This window comes from Rattus norvegicus, chromosome 6 (genome assembly GCF_036323735.1).
Source record: "Rattus norvegicus strain BN/NHsdMcwi chromosome 6, GRCr8, whole genome shotgun sequence".
In the NCBI taxonomy this organism is placed as follows: domain Eukaryota; kingdom Metazoa; phylum Chordata; class Mammalia; order Rodentia; family Muridae; genus Rattus; species Rattus norvegicus.
The window spans coordinates 44,646,314-44,656,285 of record NC_086024.1 but is presented as its reverse complement, the minus strand read 5'-3'; the positions used below and the strand labels follow the sequence as shown (position 1 = coordinate 44,656,285).

At 40.8% G+C, this 9,972-nt stretch overlaps 1 pseudogene; it reads right to left on the bottom strand.

Annotated features, from left to right (window-relative positions):
• Positions 1 to 6,303: 6,303 nt before the first annotated feature.
• Positions 6,304 to 6,831, bottom strand: Rpl11-ps2 (ribosomal protein L11, pseudogene 2; annotated as a pseudogene).
• Between the last annotated feature and the right edge of the window lie 3,141 nt (positions 6,832 to 9,972).

Genomic DNA, 9,972 nt, shown 5'->3' with positions numbered 1-9,972 from the left:
TCACCACTCTTCACTGAGCAACCAATAAAGGTGCTCATGCCTGGGAGAGGCAAATTGTCCGTCTCCCAGTCTTAGTTGCCTATTGTTCTTTGTCTAGGGTTTGGATCCCTTGAAATATTGCCCCTTCTATGTTGGCATGTCCATTGATATTCCCACTGTTCCTGTCTTGTTTGTGCAGGGGATAACCATAGCTGTAGGGGATGTGATGAAGGTGTTTCCACGGGAACTGATCTCCCCACAATATTTTGATCTCTGCACTGTGTCCAGCTACAATTTTCTGTGATGGTCTCCATTGGCAGTAAAGAGATATTTGTTTGCTTGTTTGTTTTGGTTTTTGATTTTTAATGAGGGATAGCATATCCACTTATCAGTGGGTATGAGGATAAGATTTAGACTATAATAAGGAATTATTCTGTTCTAGCAAAGAGGTGGTAATAGATTCTTTTCTGAGGTGACCTCACTAGTCCCAGAAGCAACTAGGTTTCTAATATCAGGCACAATTTCCTTCCTGTTAAGTGGCCTTAGGTCTAATTAGACAACTATTGGTTGCTATTGAAATGTGAATACACTTATTGTACCTTTATGCGTAAGCTGCTATGCTGGTCATTGTCATGGTTCTTAGCTATTTCTGGGTAGTACTGTTTGATTGCTTTTCTCCTTGGTATCTTGCATAGTATTTTCAGACATCATGGAAGCTGGACCCCAGAAAGAGGCTTTTAGTTGGGTTCAGGCCAGAATCTTGTGAGTTTTGTGTCTTAACAGCAATAGGTTCCCACCATCAACTCTGGAGAGGTAACTAAAGGCTACATTTTATTTTCTGTGTCGTATTGGGTGTTGCTCTGACCTTTTTACAGGAGGTTTCTCGTGCCTAGAACCAAGGATTTTGTTATTTTTGTGGGGAACATTGGTCAGTCCAAGTAGTTTAACTTCCATATGTACATATGTATAGTTGTGTGTGTGTGTATGTATGTATGTATGTATGTATGTATGTATGTATGTATGTATGTATACACATACACTTATGAGCAGCGTGTATAACTTTAGCTACATTTAAGATACCAGGACTCCTTGTGGCTTTATCAAACAACCTTGGTGTACTTTGTCCTTACACCTTCCTTCTTCCCACTCTTGGGTCTGAAAACTGATGTTAGTGTTAATGTTGAGTACTCTTTGCTCTCCCACCAATGGTCCTGTTAGCATCTCTCCTTATTAAATTTTTTTTTATTTAGATAAGATTCAGCAAGTATTGATCTCAAAGTCACACCCAAATTTATAAAGACCTAGGCTCTATAGCTCCCTTAACATCGGCCTTAGAACTCTTTATGGACACCTCTCTGTCTTTTTATAGTCTTAGGCTTTCCTTGTTCTGGTTTTTGCTTAGTTGTGTAAGCTAAGATCTTGCCCCAAATTTGACCATACCACAGCATACACAGCTTTGTCCTTTTTTCTTTTGCCTCTTCACTGTGAATATCCCCAGGAAATCAATTGGCTTTCAATCCCCATGATGGTCTTTGTCACCAGTCAATGGTTAGTGTATAGAAGCCACAATAGCTTTTATGAATTAGGAGACATTTTCAAAATATTTACAGCATCATGGAGCACATCTGCTGGCAGCCTCATCTTGCTTTCCATAGATGTTGAGAAGACAGGTTTGATAGGCTCCATTAATGGCACAATTTTGGTGAAAAGAGTAGCTTCTTTCCTGGTCAAACTTGACCTTGCTTTCCAGTGCCACTTTCCGGTAGATGGTGCTTCATCTATGCATAAAGGGAAGAGCAATTATTTCTTCCTAATAAGGCTGAGTTTCATTATTTGTAATTGTATGCATTTGTTAAAATCTTTGATAAGGGCCAACTGTGACAGAGAAGACTAGATACTGGAAAGATAGAAGTTAGGGTGTAGACAGCCATTTAAACCCGCAGAAGTCACTTAGATGGAGCAAGGTTCCTTCTCATCTGTTGAAAGGTGGCTTGCAGGGTTATTCAAGGTACCTTTAGGGAGTTCGAATGCAAACTTTCCTAGTAAACGTTTAGGGCCAGATTAGACAACGAAATAAATGTAAGATCCTTCTATATCTGCCCCTACTGTCAATTTATGTTACATAGATCCAATAATTGATAAAATACCTTATATTTACATCAGTTTCCCAGCTGCCTTGGGGCAATAAAATATTTTTAAAGATAGGCCTAAGAGCCAGGTACAACGGCTTTATCTCTTAGTTTCAGTCTTCTCATCCCACCCCATGATTAGTTTACATGTAGAAAAATAAATGATAGAGTATATTATTCAACATTGTAATTAATGAACATGCTATCAATCACCTTTTGCCATGTGCTCTTAATATCTAAGTTGTTTGTATTTGAATAATGCTTGGTCAATATTTTATTCTCTTTTATGTCTTTCTGTGGAATTGTCCAGATGTTGAAAACCCTCACCCACGTTTTCTACAAGGAAGATTAGTAATTAATGAACATTCTATTAATCACCACTATGTATTGTTGTTATCCAAGTTGTTTTACTTGAACAATGCTTGGTCAACATTTCATTCTTTGTGTCTTTCTGTGGAATTACCCAGCTACTGAAAACTTTTTCACACTTGGCTTCTTACAAGGAAGGTTCTGAAAGAGAGGGATTTACTCTACTAATCATTTGGCTGAGAGATTCAATGTTTCAGAGATATGGCCCACAGAGGTGTTGGCTAGGAACCCGGAATCACACAATGTGTGTGAACTTTTGAAAGTGGTCTGGTCCTTATTTACAAAATGAGCTCATTCATCCTGAATGACAAACCTTCTAAGAATATGAGTACAACAGGCATCAACTCTTTGTTCCAGGGCGAAGTTACCAGTGAGTAAATGTCATGTGTGAAGTTGGGGTCCAGGATCCCCAGACCCCAAGCTCCTGGGCCTCTCCAGACTTCCACTGCTCTCACATCTCGCCTCCCCCATACATGTTGGAATACACTCTGCACAGGTTTGGATCACCAATCACAAATGTTCTTCCTGTTGCATCACCTTTCAGTCATCAGTGGCCTGGGAACACATAGACCAGGTATTTTTTTCTATGCATTCTTTTTCACTTAATGTCTTGTACCTAGATTAAAAAATACATCTCTGCCAGCTGCATGTTACCAATCAAATGTAAGTCTTTAACCTAGTGTCATTATAGTGAGTATGAGCTGCACAGAAATCTACAGACAGAAGGGCCTTGACTTTTTGTTACATGTCTGATGAAATTAATCGTCTTGGTCACTTCTAAAATCTCCTCTAATTGAATCTCTGCCCAGGGACAGATGGCAATTTCTCCTACACAGCCCATCACATAGTGCCCAAATCACCCAGTGCTTTCCTTGGGCTTCATCTTTAAGTCTTCAGGGTAGAAAATGAGCCTGGGTTTATTTACAAGAGTTTTGAAGGGGGATATTTTGATTGCTTAGCTGAGAGTATCAAAACAATTATTTTTCTGCATAAGGTGCCTTTCCCATGTACAATATCTTCATTTCTGGTTCAGGGCATTCCCTGTGTTAAACAGCTTCCCCTGTCAACTTGCTTAATTAGCTTCAAGGAATGTAAACCACTTAATTTTCTCAGCCAGGCTCAGATCTCCATAGCTCACATTTGCTGTCTCAGTTCACCCCTTAAGGATGCTTATGTGGAAGGCACAGGCTTGGTAGCTACTAAACATGCTTGGGACAAAACAAAGTGTGATGGCCATTGTCTCGGGCTACACTTCAAGGCTGCTTGGAGGCAGCAATGCTGATGGCTGGCTGTAGATAAAGAAACGACAGACCAAGCAAGCAGGATTTGGTTCTAAACCTATATCATGAAGTATCCCAAAGACTTAATGCAAACTCAGAAGTCATTTTGAATTTCTTCTCTATTACAACACGGCAGTTTGTTAATAAATATATATTTAGTGTTTGTTAGGGATAAAGGAGCTATGATCCCCAGTCTTTATTATCAACATGAATAGATTTTGATTCATCTCAGAAACGTACCTTTACGTATGACTGTTGGATAGTTTTCTGTTGCTATGACACAAATCTATGGTTAGGACAACTTACAGAATAGTTTGTCTAGGCTTACCATTCTGAAGAGGTTGGTTCCTTGGTAGCAGAACACAGACATGGAGGCATAAGCAGGAGGCTGAGGGCTCACATCTTTGCAAACACAAAACAGAGAGATGGTGAGTTTCACATGAGACAAGTCTTTAAATTCTCAAAGCCTGCCTTCAGTGACATTTTTCTTCCCAAAGGCCACACATTTGCAATCATTGCTCTAACCAAAGATGATCCTATGAGCATTCTATATGAGCAAACAGGTGTCTTCCAGAAAATTTCTAGACTTACACAGGCAAAATACATCACCTATTGCTTCAGATTACCTCCACCCCCTACTTTGGTCACTAATTGTCATATAATAAAAGACCCCAAACACTATATTAGCAAAATCATTGAGTATTTGCTTAGTTCAATGTCTATAGAAGGTCAAATGAACAAATGAAGGTCTGTTGACATTTGCTGGACTTTTTAATCAACAAAGAATGAGCTAGAAGTCAGCTGACTCAGGCTTCTGTCATCTTTCTGGGTCAGAAGGCTAGATTGGTTCTGGAAATCTCCCAAGAAGAAAACTCTCTCTCTCTCTCTCTCTCTCTAGTATAACTCTGTATGTGAATGCATTCATGCACTTGTGTACATTTATGCATGTATTGAGTATAGGTCAACATCAGATACTTTGCCAAATCTTGCTTTACCATACTTTGTTGGTACAAACTATCTTCTCATTGAACTTGAAGCTGAACACATTTGAGTCCTCTGTAAATAGCTACCAACTGGGGCCTGGGTATTCAATTGCTGGAGACTTAATGGAGGACATTTCATTCAAACTACAGCAGCTTATCTGTACATTAGCATACCATGGGCTGGGTTCCCAGGCTGCATAAAAAGGACAAAGGTAAAATGAACACCAGTGTTCACCTCTTCTTGCTTCCTGACTGTGGCTGCTCTGTGGAACAACTCATGCTGAAGCTCCCATTGCTGTATCTCTGTGCTCCCACCACCCTCAACACACACAGTGCACTGTACTCTCAAACATAAACCCAAATAAACATTGCTTTTGGCAGGTTTGTGATCATAGCAATAGCAATGAGGAAAATGGCTAGCACAGCCAGTGAGCCAAGATGTAAGACCACTTGGTATTCCTAAGATTTGTCTGCTTGGTGTGTGTGTGTGTGTGTGTGTGTGTGTGTGTGTGTGTGTGTGTGTGTGGTGTGTAGAAGAGAGAGAGAGAGAGAGAGAGAGAGAGAGAGAGAGAGAAAGAGAGAGAGAGAATCTTCCACCCCGTTGTTTATAAACCCCATCATAAGTTCCCAGAAGAGGAAGATGATCTCTGTGGGTTGACAGCATCAAGTTTTAGATCTGAATACTGCATCTGAGTCAGTTCTTCCCTGCTGCCAAGCCTGGTCACTCGGGACTGAGGTTCCCTTGTTCTGAGAGGATGAGCTGCCCAACAGGAGGGTGAATGGACCCTGCCATGTTCTGGCTTCAGCAGCCTCCTGCCTATAGAAGTGTTTTCCTGCTCTTGGGCTGGGCTGAGTTTCATTTCACAGAGGCATAAACAAGTCTGCAATCCCCAGGGGATCTGGCAAAGGAAAATGAAGTCGTTTTACATTTGTGGCAGCCCGATTCAAATTGGAATCTCACAGAGAAGGATGCTGGCTTCTTTGTTTAGCTCTTTCTATACTTCAGGAACACAGCTTCTCTTGGCTTCCTGGCGGGAGGAAGTGGCTATGTATGGAATGCCCATTTGCATTATATAGTCTTGAGGGCCCTTTCTCTTACATAAGGCATCTAGTTTAAATCTTACACTCGGTTCTATAGAAGCAAAACAAGAAGCTATTGAGTCCAGCAGAGGGATCAGCTGCCATTCCTCTGGTGTCAGTTGAGGCAAAGCTTAAAATTCATTCCCACAAGGGAACCTCACCCCCTACTCTCATTCCAGCCTGGGTAAAGAGACAACCACCCATGACATGGTCTTTGGACACAAGCTCCAGGCAGAGTGGAAACAGGGATTCTATTATTCCCAGGTCCCCTTTCCTAGCTCCTTAGTCTCCAGTGTTTTTTTCTTATTCATTGAGTAGCTTGGGGGTTTCTCTTGCACCGGTTGCCACCTCCCATATCTCCTCACAGATATGGTAACTTTGCCCAGATACCTCTGTGTTCACCTCTCCCTTTCTGTTGCTTCTTGCCTCACTTATCATTTGTTTGCATTTCTGAGAAAAATTTATTAGCCTTTTGGACAACATTTATTTGCCAGGAAGGATGAATCCTATTATATGTCTACTGGAACCAGCGCATAGTCTCATCTTTACTGATTCTGTGCTTGGCTACAATGCAGCCTGTCCTACGCTTCTTACCTGAGATAGTGAAACTGGGCCTACCTAGCACCATGTTGAAGTCCAGCCTGTGGGTCCCAATACTCAGGTGTCCAGATCAATGTGTTCTTGAATCCCACATCCAATATTTCCAGAATCCAAGGAGTTATTTTTCTGTAACTCATACTCTTGTATCTTTAGGACTTTCTCCAGGATTTTTTCTGCCTTTGATTCATGGGCTGTATAGTGAATAGTGATCCTTTCATTTCTTTTGATGCCAAAGGACTTGGTGATGTATTTCTCTTTGGAAAATATACGTATCTGGCCATTGAACTGCTCTAACACCTTGGCTGCCAAGATCAGTCAGTTCCTCCTTTCTCTGACACAGATATTGAGACAGGGCTTGTAGATGTGAAGTTCCCTCATGGTGTTTTCCTTCCTACCCTGATCTTGTGCCATTATGGAAAATAGGAAGAGAGCCGCACTTACTTTCAACCAAAGTCTTGTTACGGGGAACCCACCAGAGATAACCACTCAGACACAGTTTATAACCAATTCTAAGTCTTTATTTTAATTAGTGGAGCTATACTTAGGTATTTGGAAGCCCAAGTGTAGCAACAAGTATTCAGAGCATGGGATTTTCTAAATCAAATCAAATCAAATCAAAACAAAGCAAACCAACCAACCAACAAACTAAGCAAACAAACAAACCCCCACATTCTTGTGTCTCATTTGGCAGTAGCAGGGGAAGGGAGTAGGGTGAGTTGGAGAATGGAGGGGGATAGGGAAGTTGTGCAAGCAAGCAGTTTAACAGAGGCTAAGATAAGCAGTTAGCTGAAGGAGAAGGTTTATATAGCAGTCAGTTTAGCATAAGCTATGATAAGCTAGCTGGGGCATCCTGACCTTGGTTTCTATTCTATGGGGCTTCTCATCAAGAATATGACATTCTAGTCAATCTTAAAATGGTTTCAGCCAGTATACAAGATGGAAGACCATCTGCATCATCTTTCCTGTTACATTCCATGACTTAGAATACGACATGGAACACACACTCTACCAAATTGCAATGCACTTTTAAATTTTCCAATCTTTAGTCCATATTAAAGGCTAAGCTCACACACTGCCTTAGTAAACTCAGGTTCCCTGGGAATAGAGAGGCATAATAGAATTATACTATCTATGTGTCTTAAACAACATAGGTCTGGAAGCAATGAATCCAGGATGGACATAATGACAGCTTTGATTCTTGACAAGGACTCATTCTGGTTTTGTAGATAGCTGCCTTCTCATTGTGTTCTTACATGACTTTTCCCTTGGTGACAAAAATACACATCTATAATTTATACAGTTAGCTAGTTGTTGGCTATTTGTTTTAGAGCATCAAATGGAGAAGAAGAAAGGAAGTTCTTATGGAATCTGAAGTGAGCCACCTGCATATTTTCCCACAGTGATGGTACAAAGTTTATAGTAGATACTAACTACTCTCAGGACCCTGTTCTTGCCTGTCCTGGATGCTTTGTTTCATTTTTTTCTAACATCTATATCAAAGGTACCTCTATCCTTTCTTCTAAAGGAAGTCTTCATATAAGTGAGAGTTGTAGTCTGTCTTGGATTGAATGAAATAAGCAGAGATGAACACATAGGTCTAACCTTGCTTTGTCCAGGTACAATATTCAAAGTTAAAATCTGCTACACAAAGAATTTGGATAACGTGGATTTTCTTGTGAGTGACTGTCCATGCAGCTGCCTGATTAACAAAGGGAGTGTGCCCCTCCTTTCCTTTAGTGTCCAAATATGCCACATGAATTTGTGTATAAATGAACTAGTTATGAAGAATAGGAGATAAAGGAAGACTAACAAATTTATGGATTTCTGAAAGGAAGAGACATTTGTTTGAGAACATTGTCCCAAATAGTACTTTGCTTCTAAATAGTCTAGATGGCCTCTAATAAGTGTATGAGTTGGTGGCTGACTGAGCCATGGATCTGTCTGCAGAAATTTCTTCTAGAAAGGACAATGCTGGAAAAGCTGGGCCATGCTACTTTGGAATGACCTTTTGGAAACGAGCTGTCGCCAGTCACAAAAATAGATTCCTCTCCCCTGTGTAAATTCCACATATGTGGTTTAAAGGAATTTATGTGTTTTAATCCTTCCTGCCTGTCAATTTTACATAAAGCAAACCGAATTCCATTCATTTAAGCAAGGTTTACTATATAGGGCTTACAAGGGACTGAGCCTAACTTGAGGAGCTATGAATACACAAGGATGAATAAGATACTGTCCTAGCACTGGAGGATCTCAGAGTCCATAAGGCAATTGAGGTAGGTAAAATATGCAGAGAATGTGAGGAAGTTAATGACAGTCTTATGGGAGTGATGAGAAAACCACACACATGAGCTGACTAAGATGTGGGGGGAACCCAGTGAAGCTTCTTAGGGCAGTGGTGACAGTTGAGATATGAGGACACTGATATATCCTAGGTAGGATGTTAAACTTCAATAGTCTCTCCCTATACATAGAGAAAACATCTCAAGAGCCTTAGTGGGCACCTGGGAACATAGGTTGTTCACACTCTATGTGGGCTATGTTTGTCTTACAGGTCTTGCAGTGGTATCATATACTCCTGTAGCTAATCTGCCATGCCATTCCAGAAAAAAATCCATCCCACTCCTCTCCACTCTATGCCATTCCACTCCACCCAACTCTCTTACATACCATTTCACTCTACTCCATATCTTTCCATTACACCCCACAGCATGGCATTCCACTCCGTTCCAGTCATTCTATGACACTCTGTTCTATGCCATTTCATCTCACTGCTCTCCACTTCATGGCGTTCATGCTATTTCAGTCCATGACACTGCACTCCACTCCTGCGCTCCATTTCACTTCACCCCATTCTACTGTACCCTACTCCACCTCACTCCACCCCACTCTACTGCAATCACCCAATTCCATTTCATTGCTTGTTGTATGTGGTGCTGTTAGGTGCTATTTGATTACCATAGATAATACCTAAATACAAGTATTGTGAGAATGTAATGTTGGCATGATAGCCAAGATATGTACCAGATGACTAATGGGTAAGTAGTATCTACTGCACCCCTGAGTTGGCTAGAAATAGTCATGTTTCACTTCCAGGGTAAGATGAAGTGAGGTAATATAAGCTTTCATCATGACACACCAACAGCACATGCTGCTCAAAATTCAAATTTTATTTATGAAATTTCCCATTGAATACAGTTAAGCCATAGCTGTTAACATGCAGCAGGCCGAAATAGGCAGATATCTGTGAGTCTGAGGACAGTGTGGTCTCCATATTGATTCCCAGACCAACCAAGGGTTCCATAGCAAGACTTCATCAAAGAAAGAAAATGATTGGAATAGGGGGCAGATAGGTTATGTGGCTGAGCTAGCTAGTAAGGGTATCTGTCACCAGTCTTGATGATCTGAGTTCAGTCCTTGGAACCCACATGGTAGAAAGAGAGGACAAACTACACAAGTTGTTCTCTGTCACATGCACACATGTATTCTCTCTGTCCCTCTGTCTCTCCCTCCACCCCCAACATAGAGTAAATAAATAAATATAAAAGATTACAG